The sequence below is a fragment of the Boleophthalmus pectinirostris genome, unplaced genomic scaffold (genome assembly GCF_026225935.1).
Source record: "Boleophthalmus pectinirostris isolate CB_2022bp ecotype Guang Dong unplaced genomic scaffold, ASM2622593v1 HiC_scaffold_15, whole genome shotgun sequence".
NCBI lineage: Eukaryota > Metazoa > Chordata > Actinopteri > Gobiiformes > Gobiidae > Boleophthalmus > Boleophthalmus pectinirostris.
The window spans coordinates 27,982,764-28,001,206 of NW_026571070.1; the positions used below are offsets into that span (position 1 = coordinate 27,982,764).

Genomic DNA, 18,443 nt, shown 5'->3' on the forward strand with positions numbered 1-18,443 from the left:
ATGTTTCAAATACATGGGGAAAAAAATCAGGTATAGGACTTTTAAAGGAGCTGGAGTAGTGGAGTATTGATTGAGCATTGTCAGAGGAGCGCTGTACAAACACGGATGCATATGAGAAACAGTGAAACAAATGTGTGGGTATAAAGCAGGGATCTCTGCAGTACAAGTGACAGATCTTATCGTGAAAGCTACAGAAGGTTTGTATTAGTGTGGTGTGTGGTACTGAAAATGGTAAGGAGTAATTTTAAAAGGGACAGTCCGGAATTTTGGACATAGGACCTCATTTCCTGAGTGTTGGAGACGTGTGGAGACACTTTTTAAAATATTCGATCCAGTTCTTGTATTTGCAGAGGTCTCTGATGCTAGGCTAGTGCATGTCAATGGCCAAAGTTATCCTGCCACTAAATACAGTCTTACCCACTCCACAAAGCACCTGAAGCAAAACAATTATAATGCCAGACTGTTGATGTGAATGTCTGTGTCAATAGAAAAATTTTAGAAGTAAAATAAATGTTGCAGCAGCAGCGAGTTGTACTTCCTGATAGAAAGCTTGGCAGCGGTGGACTGATATCACCAAGCAACTATCTTACTGGCAAGGTAAAATTCCGCTGCTGCTGAGAAAATAGTCCCTCAACATGCGATGATTCATGCGATGCAAGGTTAGTTTTATTTCAAACATTATTCCATCAATACAGACATCAACATCGACAGTCTGGAGTAATAATAGATTTGCTTCGGGTGCTTTGTGGAGTGGGTAAGACCTCTGCAAATACAAGGACTAGATGGAATATTTGAAAAAGTGTGTCTTCACACGTCTCCAACACTCTGGCTCATTAGAAAATGAGGTCCTATGTCCAAAATTCTGGACTGTCCCTTTAAGAATATAGGTTAGGGAAACAAGGATAATAGAGCCAGATCACACTTTTAATTTTACCAGGTAGACTTACAAATGGTAAATAAAGACATCTGCTTGTTCTGAGTGTTCATTCACACAGTAATAAACTTTATTTCTATACTGGTTTTCTAAACACTCAGTTAATACAATTAAAGAGTACATACTAAAACAAGGTAATCAGACAAAATACAGGCATGATTTAAAAAGCAGGTTAGACATTAAAAGTGATTCAAATATTTCATTATGGTTATTTCCACCTGTCACTCACTCAAAACCTTAAGGAGGTTGACTAATAGAAAGAGTGGTTGGGGAAGAGTGTCTGTATTTGAGTACAGAACTGCATAAAAGAGAAGTACTGAATCATGAACTGAATCAGTCCTAGAGAGAACCAAAATGATAAATCTCAGTAGGGGTGGACGAAATACAAAATGTAATCTCCCATTTTCTCCTGTATTTTCCAGAATTTCTCTAAAACATGTTTGTAAATGTCTTGAATCCAAGTATTTACACCAAAAGCAGTAACGTCTATGATACACATGAGCATGTACTGTTCTGATACAACGGATGGAAATTAGCCTTAGGCTACAATCCAGTGTGTTTACATTCATGTTGTCATGTTTGTTCATTAACATGCTCTGCCCCAATCAAATAAATAAATAAATAAATAGATAAATATATATGTTGTTTCAATGTAGTATATGTAGTATTGCTATGAGTTGCACACATGATTCTGCCTAGATATATATTTTAAGGAAACTTTTGAGAGCTTTGAATCGTGCTATGATAGTTTCCCTTCCTCTTTTACCCTCTTGATGTTGTGTTTAGAGTGATTCATGCATGTTTGAGTAAGCTTTATTCTTCTATGCTCAAGACTTTGCTTGAATCTACCCTGCTTTTTGTCACTGGTACACACTCACTGCTCTATTTATTTTGTTCTATAATTTTAGTTTCTTTGTTGGTGATAAACGCAGCATTCAGCAGCATACATACATCCTGAATTTTGAACTTCCAATCATTGCACAATGCATACTGGGAAGGGCCTCCGAAAAAGTGAGCATCAAACCGCCATGTTTGAGTTGCTAGTGGGATGCGTCTATTGTCAAAGTCAATCTTTTCAAGTGTTTTGAACCATATCACTTTGTTTCTGGTTCTGATATTGTCATATTTTAGTTATGGGATTGTGTGGATGTCCTAACAGCGGAAAACGACTCGAGAAATGGGCTTTGGAAGTTTGTGAGCTCCATAACTGCGAAAGTGAATCAGATCTGTGTGACTGCAAACCTCCGTTCAAACCCTTCCCTTCGCAACAGAATTGAAAAATAGTGAAAAGGCGAAGCTGATGGGCAGTATTGATACACGGGAAGGACGAAAAAGGAAACCTTAGGCAGCCACCTAAGAAATCATCCCGAGTTTGCAGCGCCAACAAATCAAAATCCTGATCCCTCGCTCCACCTTGGTCATGAATTTAAAAAGTCAATGCCAAAGCGAAAGGCACCAGCAGTTCGCCAAGAAACATGTATTCCCGGTATGCATTGCAGAGGACCCTCCCCAATATATGTTGCACAATGACCGAAAGTCCAAAATTTGGGATGCATGTATTATGTTGTCAATTTGGTAGAGATGGAAAAAAAAAACTAAAATCACTGGTCTCTAGCGTGATCTGCTGCTATCCATAGGAGCACTTTGTTGTGATCGAGAATCTGTAAAGGTGCAGGTGGGGATCGGCTCACATTGGGCTCTGCAATTTTACAACTGGGAAATCAGCAGACTTGTTTTTTTTTTTATTAAGTCATTTTAGATGAATACCACGATTTTAAATGTCCAAATTGTAACATAATGATCCACGGGTGTCACAGATTACAACTATAGCAGATAAAAGCGCAATGTCTTCTTACAGATATTTTTTCATTTGGCCTACAGCAGACGCTCCCTTTCACTGAATGCCGAGTACATTTTCAGTTCAACCCTATTAGACGAGTGTATATAGAAGAAGTACCACCCACTACTGCACTTCAAACAATCCCCCACCAGTGATTTGAATAAGTGAGACATTGTGGTGAAACTGCGGAGAGGAGCTGGAGATCACAGCCAGTGCAATGAAATCTATTAAACGCCTCAGACTGACTAATGCCTCTGTATCACACTCCACAATATTAAACACCGCGATTTCACTGTTTTCTGCCTTAAAAGAAAAATACTTGTGTTTGTTAATGATTCTAGATTATACAGAGACATTCATTTGGATGACAGATGATTTTTGGTTGATATTTTAGACTTGGTGAGAATGCATAATTTAACAGTTGCATAAATAATATCACAAACAGACTGCAAGATTAGTTTTCAATGTTTGTCTACCAGATGTCAGAAACAATCATTCGTTTTGCTTGGGATAAATGTTAAAGCAAAAGATGTTAAAGATGGAGACAGTATGGCAAACTTGTAGGTCTCCAAGCTGGTGGCATCAACAGGTCAAGTTACAGGGAAGATCTATGAATACAAGACTGTTTATGAGGGTATTTCTTAGCAATAATAGCACCTCTACTTGAATAAATGCAAGATATATTAGTATATGTTTAATGTCATACTGTGGAAAATTTTGAAAGCTAATAAAAAAGTGGATTTTGCATAACACCCCCTCTTTAAACAATAAAACATACATGACCAATTCAAAGCTGTCAATCGCTGTTCAAACGCCTACACGACACATACTATAGGAGGATTAGGGTTGCTAATAATAAAATAGAGTACAAGCTTCATAATGACGTGTGAACAAGCTTGGGTGACCTTTGTACTCCAGTTAAGAGTAATTACAATGACTTGAACATGGTCCTTAAGCACACTGCAGGCCCCAGTGGAGGGAGAAGAGCTGTGCACCGTACTGGACACCACGGCCTAAAAACTGTGCTTTTAAATCCACAGCTAGTACTACTATTCAAATAGTAATGACCCGAGAGCAACAGCTACTCACAAGCGCAGGAGGAGTGGAGTACAGGCTGAGTCACTTTGAGAGGTGCGGATGAAGTTTTAAAAAAAAAAAGAAAAAAAACATGTTTCAGGGCAAGATGTCACTTCAAACTAAATGTATTAAATCACGATACATGTTGATCTAAGTCTTTATTCACGCTTTAGACTAATTGAAGGTGTAGTTATTAGAAAGTGTTAGCGAGTGACTAGACGTGGAAACCAGACCAACTGTAAATTATTTCAGTAACATCCTCATAGAATCAATGAGTCCTTTCAGCAGCGCCCTCTGGTGGTCATCCAAGATAGAACCATAGTTAGCCCGTTGAAATTTTGATAACTTTGTGCCTTGGTGATCAGTTAGAATCAAAACAAAATTGAAATTCCATGAAGGATAACTACTTTGAATAAAATAATCATGGTTAAAACTTGGGACAGACATACATCAGTTGGTGGATACATCAGGCCGATATTTGACCTTTTTAGTGTATTGACTATCAGCCTTTCATCTCCAGCAGAGGCCGATATTTTGTTTTGCCAACCTGCTGCCTAAAGAATATTTGCCCAAAAATATCGGCTTATCTGCCATCGGTTTCTCTGGATTCCAAATAATCAGTATTGGTGGTGGCCAGTCCTCTCTGTAGCTTTGTAACATTATGTTGTTGGCATGGTTTAAATATGTCATATAACATAGTGTCCCTTCAAAACTGATTTTTATTCCAGTCAGAATTATTCAGTTATTTGGTGGAAGGTCACAATATTTGAAGGTATTTAGACCAATGTCCACCTTTTTATTTTAATTAACCTAACCGGAGGCACTGCATTAGCTAAAATGCTGTAAAATGGTACAGAGAAACAAGGTTGAAAAACAGCAAATTGCTGTAATTTTAACAAACATAACAGACAATGTATTTCACAGTATATTTTGAAAACATATCCCGGTGCTTTGTATGTTTCAGTGAAATCATGAACTCAGGCAAGAGGCCTAGACCACATAGTTAGCAGTCCTCAGTCCGCCCAGAGAACATTACATAACATAAATAATTCCAGCATTTGCGCTTTGCTAATTATAGCTATTCTAATTATGCTTTTGATTTGATTTGAATTAATGATTAAACCCTGCAGCCAAACGAAAAATATGCATGCTTTCTAATGTTGGATCTACACTCCTCTGACATCCTTCGTCTTCTTTACAGAGCGCGCACAGTTGGCAGACCGTGCCGAGGACCCCATACTGCGACGCTGCAACCTCCGCTCACACTACCCTAGTTCACCTTCACTGAAACAGCTCTCTTGGCAGGTGCCTGGCAGGTGCCAGGCAGGTGTTGGGCGGGTGCTGTCCTTGCCTTCTCTGGGACACCCTACAGGAATCTGTCAGCACGCCGTTCACCCAGCAGGTGGCGCTATGAAAGATGACTGAGGGACCTAGAGCGCAAATCAACATGGTGGGGTGAGGGGTGATGTGGTGTGCGCGAGGAGGAAGAGGAGGTAGTGATGAAGGTTAATGGTATGGGAGACCTACCATGCAAATGCCGTGGAAACTGAGAACACCAGGGGAGGGAGACATGACTGAGAGGGAACTTCAGAAGATACACACAGGGTTCTGATAACAAGAGGTGACTGAAGAGTAGAACATTTCAAAATCCATTTTGATACTAAGGCATAGACTCAATACTCAATACTGATTCACAGATACCACAATGATCATAAAACACTTTCTTTAGACAACAGAATGCGATTATCAACAATAAATTGTAGTATTTTAATATTAACATGTGGTCTTACATTTGTGTTATTGCTCAGTGGTCCAGGGGCGTACACTAGTGTATGTGGTCTTATACTTTTACACTAATACAAGATCATTCTAAAGCTACTCAGGAAAGGTTCATTTCTGTCCCTGTGTGTCTGTGACTTTCGTATCAATAGTTACTGAAATGAGTATTTTCGATACCAGTTTTAGTAAAAATTGGTATCTGATCTTCAATACTTTTGACAACCCTACCGTGGACTCCAGAACAATGTCAGCTTTCATCCTATACTAGTGGTACAGCCGTTAAGAAATAATAAAGTCATACTGCCAATTCTTAATAAAAACACATGCATAAAAAGTGCCATTATTTAAAAGGCCTTGCACCAGATTTTTCCCTTGTATTTGAGGAAAACTTTTCTTGCCCCTGTACAGATATAGTACAGATATATTGTATAAGCAGATCTTGAGGTCATAATATGTCTGCTGCGTGATGTCTGCTTCTAAATATAAAGCATTTCATTATCCAATGGGCATGTTAGCATGGTGGTTTGTTAATGTTACCATGACGGCAAAGCCACACTCTGGTTTGTTCTTTGAAAGTTATGAAAAGTGCTTATGAACTCATCTGAATGCACAGGATTAAGGACGAATAACTTTGGACTGCTGCAAATTGTTTAAAATGGACTAAACCTTTTCCAGTTTTTAAGATAGTAAAAATCTGTGTCTTTATAGATGTACTATGCAATATTACTGGTGAAATGTTAAACAAAACTATTTTGCATCTAATTGTAATGAGCGCATTTCCATTGGGACCGAGGACAACAAACATCAATACTGAATGCAACTTAAATACTGTATTTTCCGCATTATAGGGCGCTGTGGATTATAAGGCGCACTGTCATTGAATGGTCTATTTTCAAACTTTTTTCACAAATAAACCACACCGGAATATAAGGCACATTAAACTAAACAGTTGGATGGGTCAGTGGGACTTTGTTTGGCATATAAACGGTGACTCTGGGCTTTGTTCAGTTGTGGCATGTAGGGAGGGTGCTGTCTGGGACCGCTGGATTTTCGGCGTGTTCGCAGTGACTCAGTTGTTCAGTTGTGGTTAGAAGTGGCACATTGCACTCACTTTTTCCTCCGTTCCATTCCTCATCTGTGTGGAGTGATGAGTGTGGCTGCGCGTGCTTTTTGCTGCACGGTCCCCGTCTACTCCGTGTGTGTGTTTGCGTGCGCTGCGGGTGGTTCAGCTTTGTAGTTTACTGAAGTCGTGCTGGGACACCCGAGTGGATTCGTGTCTGGGGCACTCTGGATTGTGAGCCGCGCAGTCATTTTTGGATGGGGTTGGAGGCTTAAGAGCGCGCCCTATAGTGCGAAAAATACGGTATGTACCCACAACAAGACTATAGACCAGGAGAACAGGGCCTTTTTACTCTCACAAACCTGGAATAATTTACTGAAGAAGTCAGACAGTAGTGAATCAGCTGACAAGACATGCCACAGTAATATTACATGACAACTTTGAGCTCTGAGTAAGCACCCAGAACTGTTGAAATAAATCTCTTTGAATAAAAGGAGTGGGATTACCTTTCCACAGATGTGACCTGTAACAAAATTACTTATTGCTTAATGCACAGTATGTTCTCCATTTGAGTATTTCTTTATTTTAAAATCCCAAAAAATAAACATTTTTATGTTGAAGAAATTTTCTTTACCCATCTGGCAACATGGACTCCTTTGTACCAACAGCTGTAGATGGTCTAACATATCTTCAAGTTTTAATAGACCTTCTGTTTTATGCTTGTGTTTGTCTTTTGTTATTTTCACCCTATTTAACTTCCCAACTCTTTTTAATAGCACTTTCATCAGCCCATCAATGACACCCTCCAACAATGCCTGTACAAGTGGGTACCTCTCACGCCGCGCAGTTACACAATGTCATCAGGAATGTCACCACCTCCTCTCCCTCTCCCTCTCCCTCTCAGCTCTCACCTTGTCATCACATTCAAAGCCTGTTAATCAGCCTGCCTCTTTAGTGCCTCATCTCTCCGTATGCAAAACCATCGAGCCTGGCAGCGATGCACACCAGGCCTACACTGTGATAAGGTTAAACTTCAACCGCCTTAGACTAAAGGATTACGAGCAGCTTGCAAATGATATTGCGTGTTTTTAAAAGTCAAGACGCAATAACAAAAAGGTTTATTGTTCTGTGTGTTCGCCTGGAAGATTTTTGGCAATAAATAATGCATAAGGAGTGATGGTTGTAGTGTATTTTAACAATGGACTTCAAATATGGCTCCCGCGGTTTGTGATGTGCAATCAAAGCCCGGCTGAAATATGTCAACTATCGCGTAACAAAGTGCAAGGGCTTGTTTGGGTAGTCTGGCGAGGAGCAGCCGCAGCAGGCGATCGACAATGCAGCGGACTAGTGAGCTAAATTGTGAATAGCAATGGAGTTGTTTGAATTTCAAATCCAACTGAAGGGAGGGAAAAACACAATGAAAGAAATGTTTGTTGTGTGGTTGAACTAAAATGTAAACTTTGAGACATGGTGGACTTTGTTCACAAGCTTGCCTCAGAAAAGTTTGATTTCAATGTTCTACCAGTGTAAGAGTGTCCCACATACTCCATTTCTAAACCAAAAAATGCCCAAAAGGTTAATCCCTGTATTCCACTATGTTCTGGCCAGGGGAATGGTTTCCGAGTTATGAACTCACCCACTGAGTCACCCACTGCTCTCGAGAAGTTGTCCCAGTGGTACTACAGGACAATAAATCATCGTAAGTAAATATTAATATTAATGTCCAGCATATAATGATTGGAGGCACAGTGGCAGAGTGGCTACAGTTCCCAAATAATTGCATATTCGTCAAAACATGGCACTGTATTGCTGATGGTCTTTACTCCTGGCAGGCTGCCTTGAGGCTGTGGTTCAAGGACGGGTCAAATGCAATACAATGACTATTTTTTAAAGGCATAGAGCATAAAATAGTTTATTACTGAAGTGTTATTGTTACATATTCTGGCAAAATCAGTACATAAAGTTACTATTTGGTTTCAAATCAGCTACACTTGATCTACTGTATTATTCAGACTATAAGTTGCACTTTTTTTCATGGTTTGGGTGGTCCTTATACTACAGTGCGACACCAGTCTCGACTCCAGTCGATCGCAACATTACTTCTGTACCACTGAGAATTTAAAAGTTAAACAAACTTATAAAGACAACTGAGAAGACTGAACACAAATGCCACGAAAAAGAAAATCCTATTTTGCAGATTACAAACTGCAAGTAGTGAAATATGCAGCTGAAAACGGTAATGGAGCAGCAGAAAGAAAGTTTGGAGTGAGCGAGAAACTTGTGACAACCAGGAGGGTGTATGTGCAACTTTCGTGGAAGTCATTGGATTGATGGACAAAGCCTGGACTTCAGTGACAACCAAAACCATCCTGTCGGGATTCAGAAAGGCCGGAAAAATTCTAACTGGAACTGATGCCGAGTCTGACGACAGCTACACAGAAGAGGAAGCTCCGTTTGCCTCCAGATGTTGCATAGTTGCTCAGAAGCGACACCGAGGATGAAGAATTCAATGAATTTAGTGATTTGGAGTGAGATGGAGAGTTTTGGTAAACGTTCTTTTCTGTTGTTTATGCTATAGTTATCTGAAGAACTGTTCATACGTTACATTCACAGCCTGTTGTTCTCTGTTCTGTTGTTATTACTAGAACTTGCCTTTCAAGATGAAATGTGCGTCGGGTGCGATTTATATATGTTTTTTTTCTTCTTCATTACACCTTTTTTGGCTGGTGCGATTTATACTCCAGAGCGACTTACAGTCCAAAAAACAGGGTAATCTAACGTGAGCAAAGCAAAGTATTTTTACCCATTTAGGTCAATGTGCTAGCATCTTTACCATTTTGACATTTGCTGAACATTAGATCACCCAAAACAAACCAACAAAACAGGATTGGGACATCGCTGTACAAAAAAAAAAAAAAAAAAGAGAGAATTCAAAACTAGCTTAACAGGCATCCTAGGGCCATAAACCGTTACTGCAGGCTGCCGATGCAAATGCTAGCTCTTATTTGATAAACATTTAAAAGGCAGAGCCCCATGCAAAGCGCGAGTCAGACGATTCCACGGGTGCAGAGTTGATTCCGGCAGTAGCTTGCGTCGCGGCGGGGGAACCAGATGCTAACGACGGCATGTGGAGGCGCGCGACTGACAAACTGTTCCCTCTAATGTCGCCCAGGCCGATCTGTGCCACTGGAGGTGAGGGCCTAATGAGCGCCACACAACATGACTTTTACAGAGTACCTCAAGGGTTTACACAGGGAAATGGATGACTTTTAATGGGCTTTGTGATCAAATCTGTGCCAGAGTGACGGATGTGTGGGAGAGAAAACAAGCTAAATGATGAAGGATTTGTGCAAAAATGTCTAATTGTGAGTTTATGATCAAGGGGGGTTAATGTTTGGGGAAAAAAAGAAAGTTTTAACTGTCAAATTAACACAAGGAAAGCCATATTGGATCATATCTGAACTGGGCTAACAGGTTTTGCACTTGTATATATAATTGAGTTTTCTGTGGAAGATATTTTTACTTAAATCTAGCTGCAGTAGAGATGCTGTGGAGATGGATAATGTCCTCCAATTGCATGCAGCCCAGTTATTTAAGTTCAGCAGAGGCCACAGTTATGAAAGTAAAATAATTTCCTCTGCAAACCACAAAATATCCAGACTTACTAGTATAATGCATTAGCCACAGAGCTTTTTCCAGACACTCACTTTACAAATTTGTGCATTATTCTTTCCAAACTCTGTGGTACTAAGCTACTACTGTAGCCACAGCTGCCCTGGAGCAGAATGACAAAAGCAAGGCTGCCAAACTACATTATCAGCCCCTTTGACCAACACCAATCATGCACTCTTATATAGACAAGGTGGGTGAAGTGTCTTGCTAAAGCCCCTGCTGCTGCACTGTAGCACCTGGTATGTCCAACAGTCTCCCATTCCAAGTACTAACACGGCCCAGCCCTGCTTAGCTTCTGAGATGTGATGAGATTTGGCATTGACATGGTGCTTTGGCCATGTATAAAACCTTTTTATATGTTTGTATATTTCAGTCTTCTTTCAAATGTCAACCCTTCTGGTTGTGTTTAAAATATACACACTGAACCCAATCCTACATTAATTGTAATGCTTGTCAGACAAAATGACATGATGGTTTCCAAATTCGTTCATTACTTATAAATTTGCTGCCATTCAGAGAGAGGGAAAAGAACAGCCAATGGCTTCGACTTTATTTCACATTGATGCTAAGCCAAAAGTTTTAAGCAAAAAATAAAATTCCTCTTGACTACTTTTAGACTCCAAAGTTCCCCTATCATCCATTTCACTTTTATTTCATCTTATTTTAACAGTCTCTCCCTTGGCGTGACAGGGACAGGATGAGCCTGGCATATGAGAGGGCCGATACTGTGTCACTCTTCATCTCTGCCCCATGCCTCCACCACAAGTCCTTGGGAGCCTTAATGGTGTGTCTCCATGGCGATCCGTGACATCCTGCGCATTCGGGTCCTGGAGGAGTCTGCGGACTGTGGCCTTTTTCTTGTTAAAGTCCAGTGTGTAGAGCCCCTCTTGATGCAGTTTTGGTGCAGCAAACCTCCCTTCTCTAACGGGGAGGTGGAGCAGGTAGGCGTGAATCTGGGGGCGATGGCAGAGATTCATTTTGCTCTGAGGGCCACAAACAGGGGATCCAATGTACCCAACAACCACTACTGGGGCCCGTTCGTCATGATCCTGTGTCTAGATGCTCTACAGTTTGGATTTCGGCTGCCAAGTGGAGGCGTCCCAATCCAGGAGATCCACAAAACACATGGGGAACTTGTATTAAGGAGATGACTGCAAATGTGTTTATTTTGAAAACCTGCTGGCTCTCTTCCGGGTCAACATTCTAACATGTATTAAAACTCACAAGAGTCAATTTTGTGCAGTGTAGGACTTAAAAAGAGATTGCAGTTAAAAGTAAGAAGGTTGAAATTATATATGTATGGTATCTATGGTATCTATGTCATGCTAGATAGTTAGTACATTATTTACATATTCGATACAATTTGTGGTCAAACATTCACATTTTTAAAAGGTTTTGTCTCAGCTGTCAAGTTTCTGGTCGGACCTGGAAGTGTTATCCGTTAAAAGGCGCATCTCATGCAAAAAAACTCTTTTCATATTGTATCTTCTGCACATATACAAGCACAATCTGGGTTTTGGAACATCCATTACACAATAGTTATGAAATCTTACTGATTTCTTGGAGGCAGTCACAGACCAGGAACTATGAAAGGCCGACTATTGCCCCTAAGAAAGCACAGGCTCCGCCCTTCAAATGTGACGTGAGCCGCCCTTCCTCCACCCATCTCAGGGAGGGAGGGGGAGACAGGCATGCGCCCTGATAGCGGAAGGAATAAACTTTTATTCCTTATGTGTTGGACCCAGAATCGGACAAGGACTTTGAGGTGCACGAAGCGCAAGCACCACGTCGGCATCAGCTGAACATTACTGATTGGTAAAGTATTAATAAACTCTAGTATATAAACTTATTATATCATGTACACTGCAGTGTAGAACAATGAGCTTATGCTGTCGCTTTTGTTTAGATCTTCATGTGGGAATTGTCAGTCGATGCGGGGTGGAGGCGGGGTGGAGGCGGTGGAGCAGAGGTAGGGATGGGCATTCGATGAAATTTTCTTAATCGATCATTGGAAGAATTAACGATCGATTATCAATTAATCATTAACGTTTTTATATTAAAATTATCATCATTATTATTACTATCTGCACTACTAATCTGCATAAATAAATTCAACTTTACGACAGATAAACCGTAACGACTCTAGAGCCACATCAGCCCGTTTGACATTATAATGTGTTTAATTCAGTTTTGCGCAACTCTCACAGAAACGAAACTTAAAACCGCATCGCTAATTTGCATAAACTCAGTGAAGATAAAACTACAGCTCTTGTGCGCTGATGCGGTCAATTTCTGTCAGATTAAAAGACATGATTCAGTGGAATACAGGTTAGTGTGACCATATTTGCGTTTGTCAAAACCAGGACAGCGTACGGGGGGTGGGAGGTGGGGACTCGTCATCGACATTGCACGACTCTCACCTGGTAAAGCTTTTTCCCACTGGACACCGAAACATATGTTCCTGCTTTGTTCACTGTGCACATGGACTCACACTTGTCCCGAACGCAACGGAAAGCGTGGAATTTCTTGTACAAGTCATCGTTAAATACGCATTCGTGCTTCAGTACGTTGCAGACTGACCGAATGTTTGTGTCTGCTCGCTCCTTCTGATGCAGAGAGACTCATGTACAGACCCTGTTTGGTCACGCTACGCACAGCAACCTAGATTCGGTTTAAATTAATAAGATAAAAATTAACGTAATTGATGAAATTCTTAATGATCAATTATTGATTAATCGATTAATCATGCCCATCCCTAAGCAGAGGTAAGGTGCGAAGCGCTTTCTGCTACGTCAAACGCGTCATAGGTGTAGCTGTTCGTTGAGTCGATCATTGTAGCAGCTTTAGTTTCTTGTCACGTGGGAGGGTGGCAGAAATACACTGCAATTTATTAAAAAAACACAAAATCAATCTAAAAACCACTTCGGCAACATTTACAAGGCCCACACATCACTCTTAGAAGGTAGAAAGCTCTGAAAAGTTGATTTTGCATGAGATAGGCCCTTTAACTGCATTTTCAGCAGAGTTTGCCACATTAAACCAGTCACGGTGATGTGGTTGGTGTTGGAACAAATGAGCTTTAGGATTCAACCAATTAAACACCATGACGAGAGGAGACAATGTGTTTGGAGTGTCTGCCACACAAAGACGACTGGGCGCGCTTCATTTGTCAGCCATAACCCATGATGACACTTTCCTCCATTTGTTCCCGTCTAGTAACGCAGGTACATTCTTGGATTGCATTTCTTAGACAGCTAATAAAAATCAATATCTATTTCCCATAATAAACTGAATAAAAATACCATTGAAGATCATGGTGTGCCACTGTTATCTTAAAATGAAAGAGATATTTATTTTTCAAAATTTAATCTGAAGTGAGTTTTTTTTTTCCCGTTCTCCTATTGGTATATTTGATTGCTTTATTTTTAGCAAAGCATAGCAAGTCAAACAGCAAATTTTCTGTGTCTTTTATTAGGATGAGAGCAACTGATAACCTGACAAAATTCATAACTCACAGTGTCTGAAGTTTAGAATCTTTTGTGCAAAAGCAGTAGCCTACATCACCGGTACCCAAATAACAAGCTAGGAATGACAATTAAAAGGTACATTATGTAACTTTATTGTAGTACTTTTTCTTATTTTATTATTTACTATTTTATAGGGATGTAACGATATCCAAGTCTCATGATACGATATTTATTGTGATATTGTGGAAAAGTTCACAATATGGTGGGGAGGCTCACGATTAGGGATGGAACAATATCCAAATCTCTCTGTACGATATTTTCACGATATACATCTCGCGGTACGATACTTATTGCGATATTTTGTGGAGGCAAACAAAACTGTTAATCTGATTTTCCTCTTAAAATGCCTTGACAAGACTTAATCCAAAGACCTAAGACTTAAAAGTGCTTTAGAACTGTTATTTCTTCATGTAGTCTACACTGAAATGGAGCAAAGGATCATGGTCTATGTAGTTCTCTGTCTTTTTTTTTTTTAGCTATTGCTGCACCATAACTCTTAATTTAAGCAGAGAGACTTGTAATTCGATATATTGTGATGGACCACGATATTATTGTGAGAACTTTGACGATACAATATCACAATATTTCGGTTATTGTTACATCCCTACCATTTTATTATTATTAACTTTCTGTTTCCTGTCATGTCATCCTGCATGATTCTATGGAAATAAAAAGTTAAAACTGTATTTTGGAACATTCTCCATGGAAATAGTACTATACTTTACTGTGGAAGATGATCAACATTTCCATGGAAACAGGCAGGAGGAGGGGGTGTCCTCCTCCAGGCCAAATAAGAGGTTTGTGGAGATGAAAGCCCGCTCACAGTAGGGATGTTTTTCACTGCAATAAACACAACCAAATTGGAAAAACATGCTTCTTGTTCTAGTCTATTTTTTAGGTTAAAAAGTTACACGCAGTGGCTTTAAACAGAATAAAGTCCAAATAAAAACCAAACAAACAAGTCACTCGGAACTTGTGAGCGTTTACAACAGCAGGGCATAAAACACGGCATAAATATTAAAGCAAGTTTCCCAAGTAAAAGTCCTATAGTAGTGCTCCAACTTCCTGCACTATCCATCCTATAAACATGGTGACCTCATGCTCTCTCATTCAAACTGCTGTGCCCTCCCATGTCAAACCCAATCCTCCATCCTCCTCCTCAGCCTCTTCATTCTAACTTGGCCCGTCTCGTGTTTACATCAGCTGCCGGCCCTGGTCTAAACTGCGGTCAGTCCCTCCCACACGCCCTGCCCTGCTCCCAGCCACAACCACACTACATCTCTGCCCTCACCGCACACAATAGCGGGCTGTTCCCTGGGCTTGTTTTACGACGGGCCTGGGCGTACCATAACTCAGCGTGGTGGCGGATGAAAGGACACCGGCGAGGACGAGAAACAAAGTCGGTGAGCACGGAGAGAGAGAGAGAGAAAAAGAGAGAAAGAAATACTGTTCCGCTGTCGTCTGAAGCTCGGAGAATAAAGCTTTAGGCAACGGGCGTAATTAAAGGCCCCCCGTGGTGCATGGAAACTAGTAATCATGGACCAAAACACAGCTCAGATGGGAGATGTAGAATGACAAACAGCCAATCAGAATGTCACGGCTAAGTAGATGTGATACCAGTGGGATAGACACGTGTAGCCTGTTGCTAAGCTTTGTCTGAAACCACTAGTTTGTAAAGGTCCTATATTATGCATGATTCTTGCTTTTTACGCCACTTTGGACATCTCAGCCTTGGCATTTCCTGTAGTAAAACAAAATGTAGGTGTCTGGAAATAACATGGTTGCAGTGCGATCTGTGGATACTAAACTAAGGACGCAGCGATCCAGCTTTTTCAGTTCTGATACGGATATCGATACTTTGATTTTAAGTACCTCCCAGTTAGGGCTGGGCGATATGGAGCAAAAAATATATCTCGATATATTCTGCTGTATCTCGATATACGATATATATCTTGATATCTGTACAGGAAAAATAACCCCCTAAAACTGAAAACTGCAAAAACAAATATGTCTAATTCCACAAGGTCTTTTTTATTGAAGTGCAAGAGGTCGGCAGTTCATGTAGGAACAAAGTGCTTCTGCCCCGTTTAAGATTACAAAAAATCCTTAATTACATAAATAATAATTTAATTGTAAAATTAAAAAAAATAATACATATTGTCTTCTTTTCATTCATAAATAAAACAACTCAACTCAAGCTCATCTTTGCATTAACTCTGTTATCCAGACCATAACCATAACCATCAGCTCCTTCAGCACAGGAAGCTCAGTAGGTTCATTATTTTAACAGACCCATGTTCCTCACCAGCGTAAGGGGCTATGAGGTTTCCCACAATCTACTGCACAGATCAAACTCAACGTTTCCAAACACTATTGTACAAGTTACATTGCAGCAGATTATTCATTAAAATCTTCAACATAAAAAAACTTTACATGACTAAACTTTACAACATATAAAGCATAACAACTATAGAACCACATCAGCTCGTTTGCCATTATAATGTGTTTAATGCAGTTTTGTGCAGATTTGTTTACGTTTTACAAACATGAAACCTAAAAGCGCATGGCTCATTTCTATAAACAGCACTCTCATTGTGCCGCTGATGTGGTTCAGCTTCTTTTGGACTAAAGGACATGACTCAGTGGAATATGAGTGTTCTCTCTGTGACAGAGGATGTGCTGCTGATGGCTTGTCTGTAAATGGTGGAAAAGGTTCGTGGTGCTTAAAGCTTTTCACTGGCACCAACTTTGGGCATTCACGCGGTAGTGAGGAGTGAATGAGACTCAAGCAGCAAAATCAGGGAGACGGGAGCGCGCGGGGGTGACCACATAGAAGGCAAACAAGCGAAGCAGTGAAATCAGAATTGAATATAAACATTATATCGATATATACAATATGTCAGAATCCATATTGAGTTTAAAAAATATCGAGATATCACCCACCCCTACTCCCAGTATGTGATATTACCAGATATCTGTGGAGGGACAGAAAATGGCCCTCATTTCTTTAAAACACAGTTAATCTATTACACAAGAGATTCAGCTGTGTCGTGTAACTGTTATTTATCCTTCAAATAATTACTGGACAACTATTGTATGAATAAAGTTCAAACATTATGAAACGTTCTAATCTGGGCTAAAATCAACCTGCGAACAGTGTTATTACATCCAATTAAAGGCACAACCAGGATTGATTTATTGGCGCATCCCTGTGCAAAACACCAGCAAAAGGTGTAATATCTACATCTGAAGGTGCACTGAATAGTGAAGCAGTTTAGATCAAGCTCAAAGACAACATTTGGCTGCTAATGTTAGAGTTGCCGAGCAGTATAGTGCTGGTTATTTGAGGCTTTAAATGATCAGAACACGCCTGGTGAAAGTGTTTGGTATTAGCTAACAGTGAGGAGCTGAAGGTAAGCTGCTACCTCAGGGGAGGGAGAATATGCCGGATTACTGAAACGTGGGCAAATAAAACCTGTTTCTCCAAGGAGAGGATACATTACAACTAGGGCTGGGTGATAGCAGGTGATGTACCACTTCCAAAAAGTTGCATACTGTATGTTTAAATCGTTAGAGGGTGGAAAGCTGTTTGAACAATCATCAAATCACCCAGTTTAGCTACAACAAGGTAAACAACAACACACTCACTTAAGATCTTAAAGAGGGGACATTTCTATGGGGTATTCACTGCTAACAAATAACATACTGAGATCATCATGTTACGTTTTATTGTTTTGACAACGCTATATTCACTGATGACAACATATTAACATGTTTTATGAAGTTTCACCACAATTTTTGATGCTCTCAATCCTCCCTCCATCTGCTCTCCATGCTGTCACTCCCCTTTCAAAGCGCTGTAACACCTACATATATAACATATACAATCGGCGTGCATCCCGCTAATGCAGGGGTCTCCAACCTGTAGCTCTCCACCCCCTTCCAAGTAGCTCGCCAAGGGACTTCTAAATTATACATATTGTGCTGGATAATTAAGATTTGATTAATTAAATGCTTATTATCATTGTAAATGCGTGCTTTTAATGCCTACATTTGTGCATTAATACATGGATAATGGTTTATGCTTTATAAGAACCTAGCTGTCCCCATCTAAGGCTCTTATATTTACTCAGTTTTTTCCAACCTCTAAAATGAGTAGCTCTCTGGAATGTTTGTTTTGTAAAGGTAGCTCATCAGAGAAAAAAAACGGTAGGAGACCCCTGCACTAATGAAACTAGTGCACACTACATCAGGTTTGTGAAGTTGTGGAGTATTGTATTGTATCCTGCTTTTGCACCTTGTACCTGGACACTTGTGGGTTAAGCAGTGGACAGAATCTTCCAGCAAACTGTAAGTACGGTTCAAATAATGCTGGGGAGATCACTAAATTCCTCAAACATGCATGGATAACATCTAAAACCTCTTCAAGCACATTTCTGATGAGGGAACAACATAAAAAGCTCCTAAAAGGTTTGCACAATACCCCCCTCTTTAATGATTTGTGTAGAAATGCTACCATAAAATACGTAGAAAAGGGGTTCTGATGATAATGCA

The 18,443-nt window shown here is 40.2% G+C and overlaps 1 protein-coding gene across 1 annotated transcript in view; it reads right to left on the reverse strand.

The window, feature by feature from the left end:
- tmx3b (thioredoxin related transmembrane protein 3b) overlaps positions 1–18,443 on the reverse strand; it is a 121,651-nt gene that overhangs the window by 85,416 nt on the left and 17,792 nt on the right. The gene's annotated exons all lie outside the window — the stretch shown is intronic.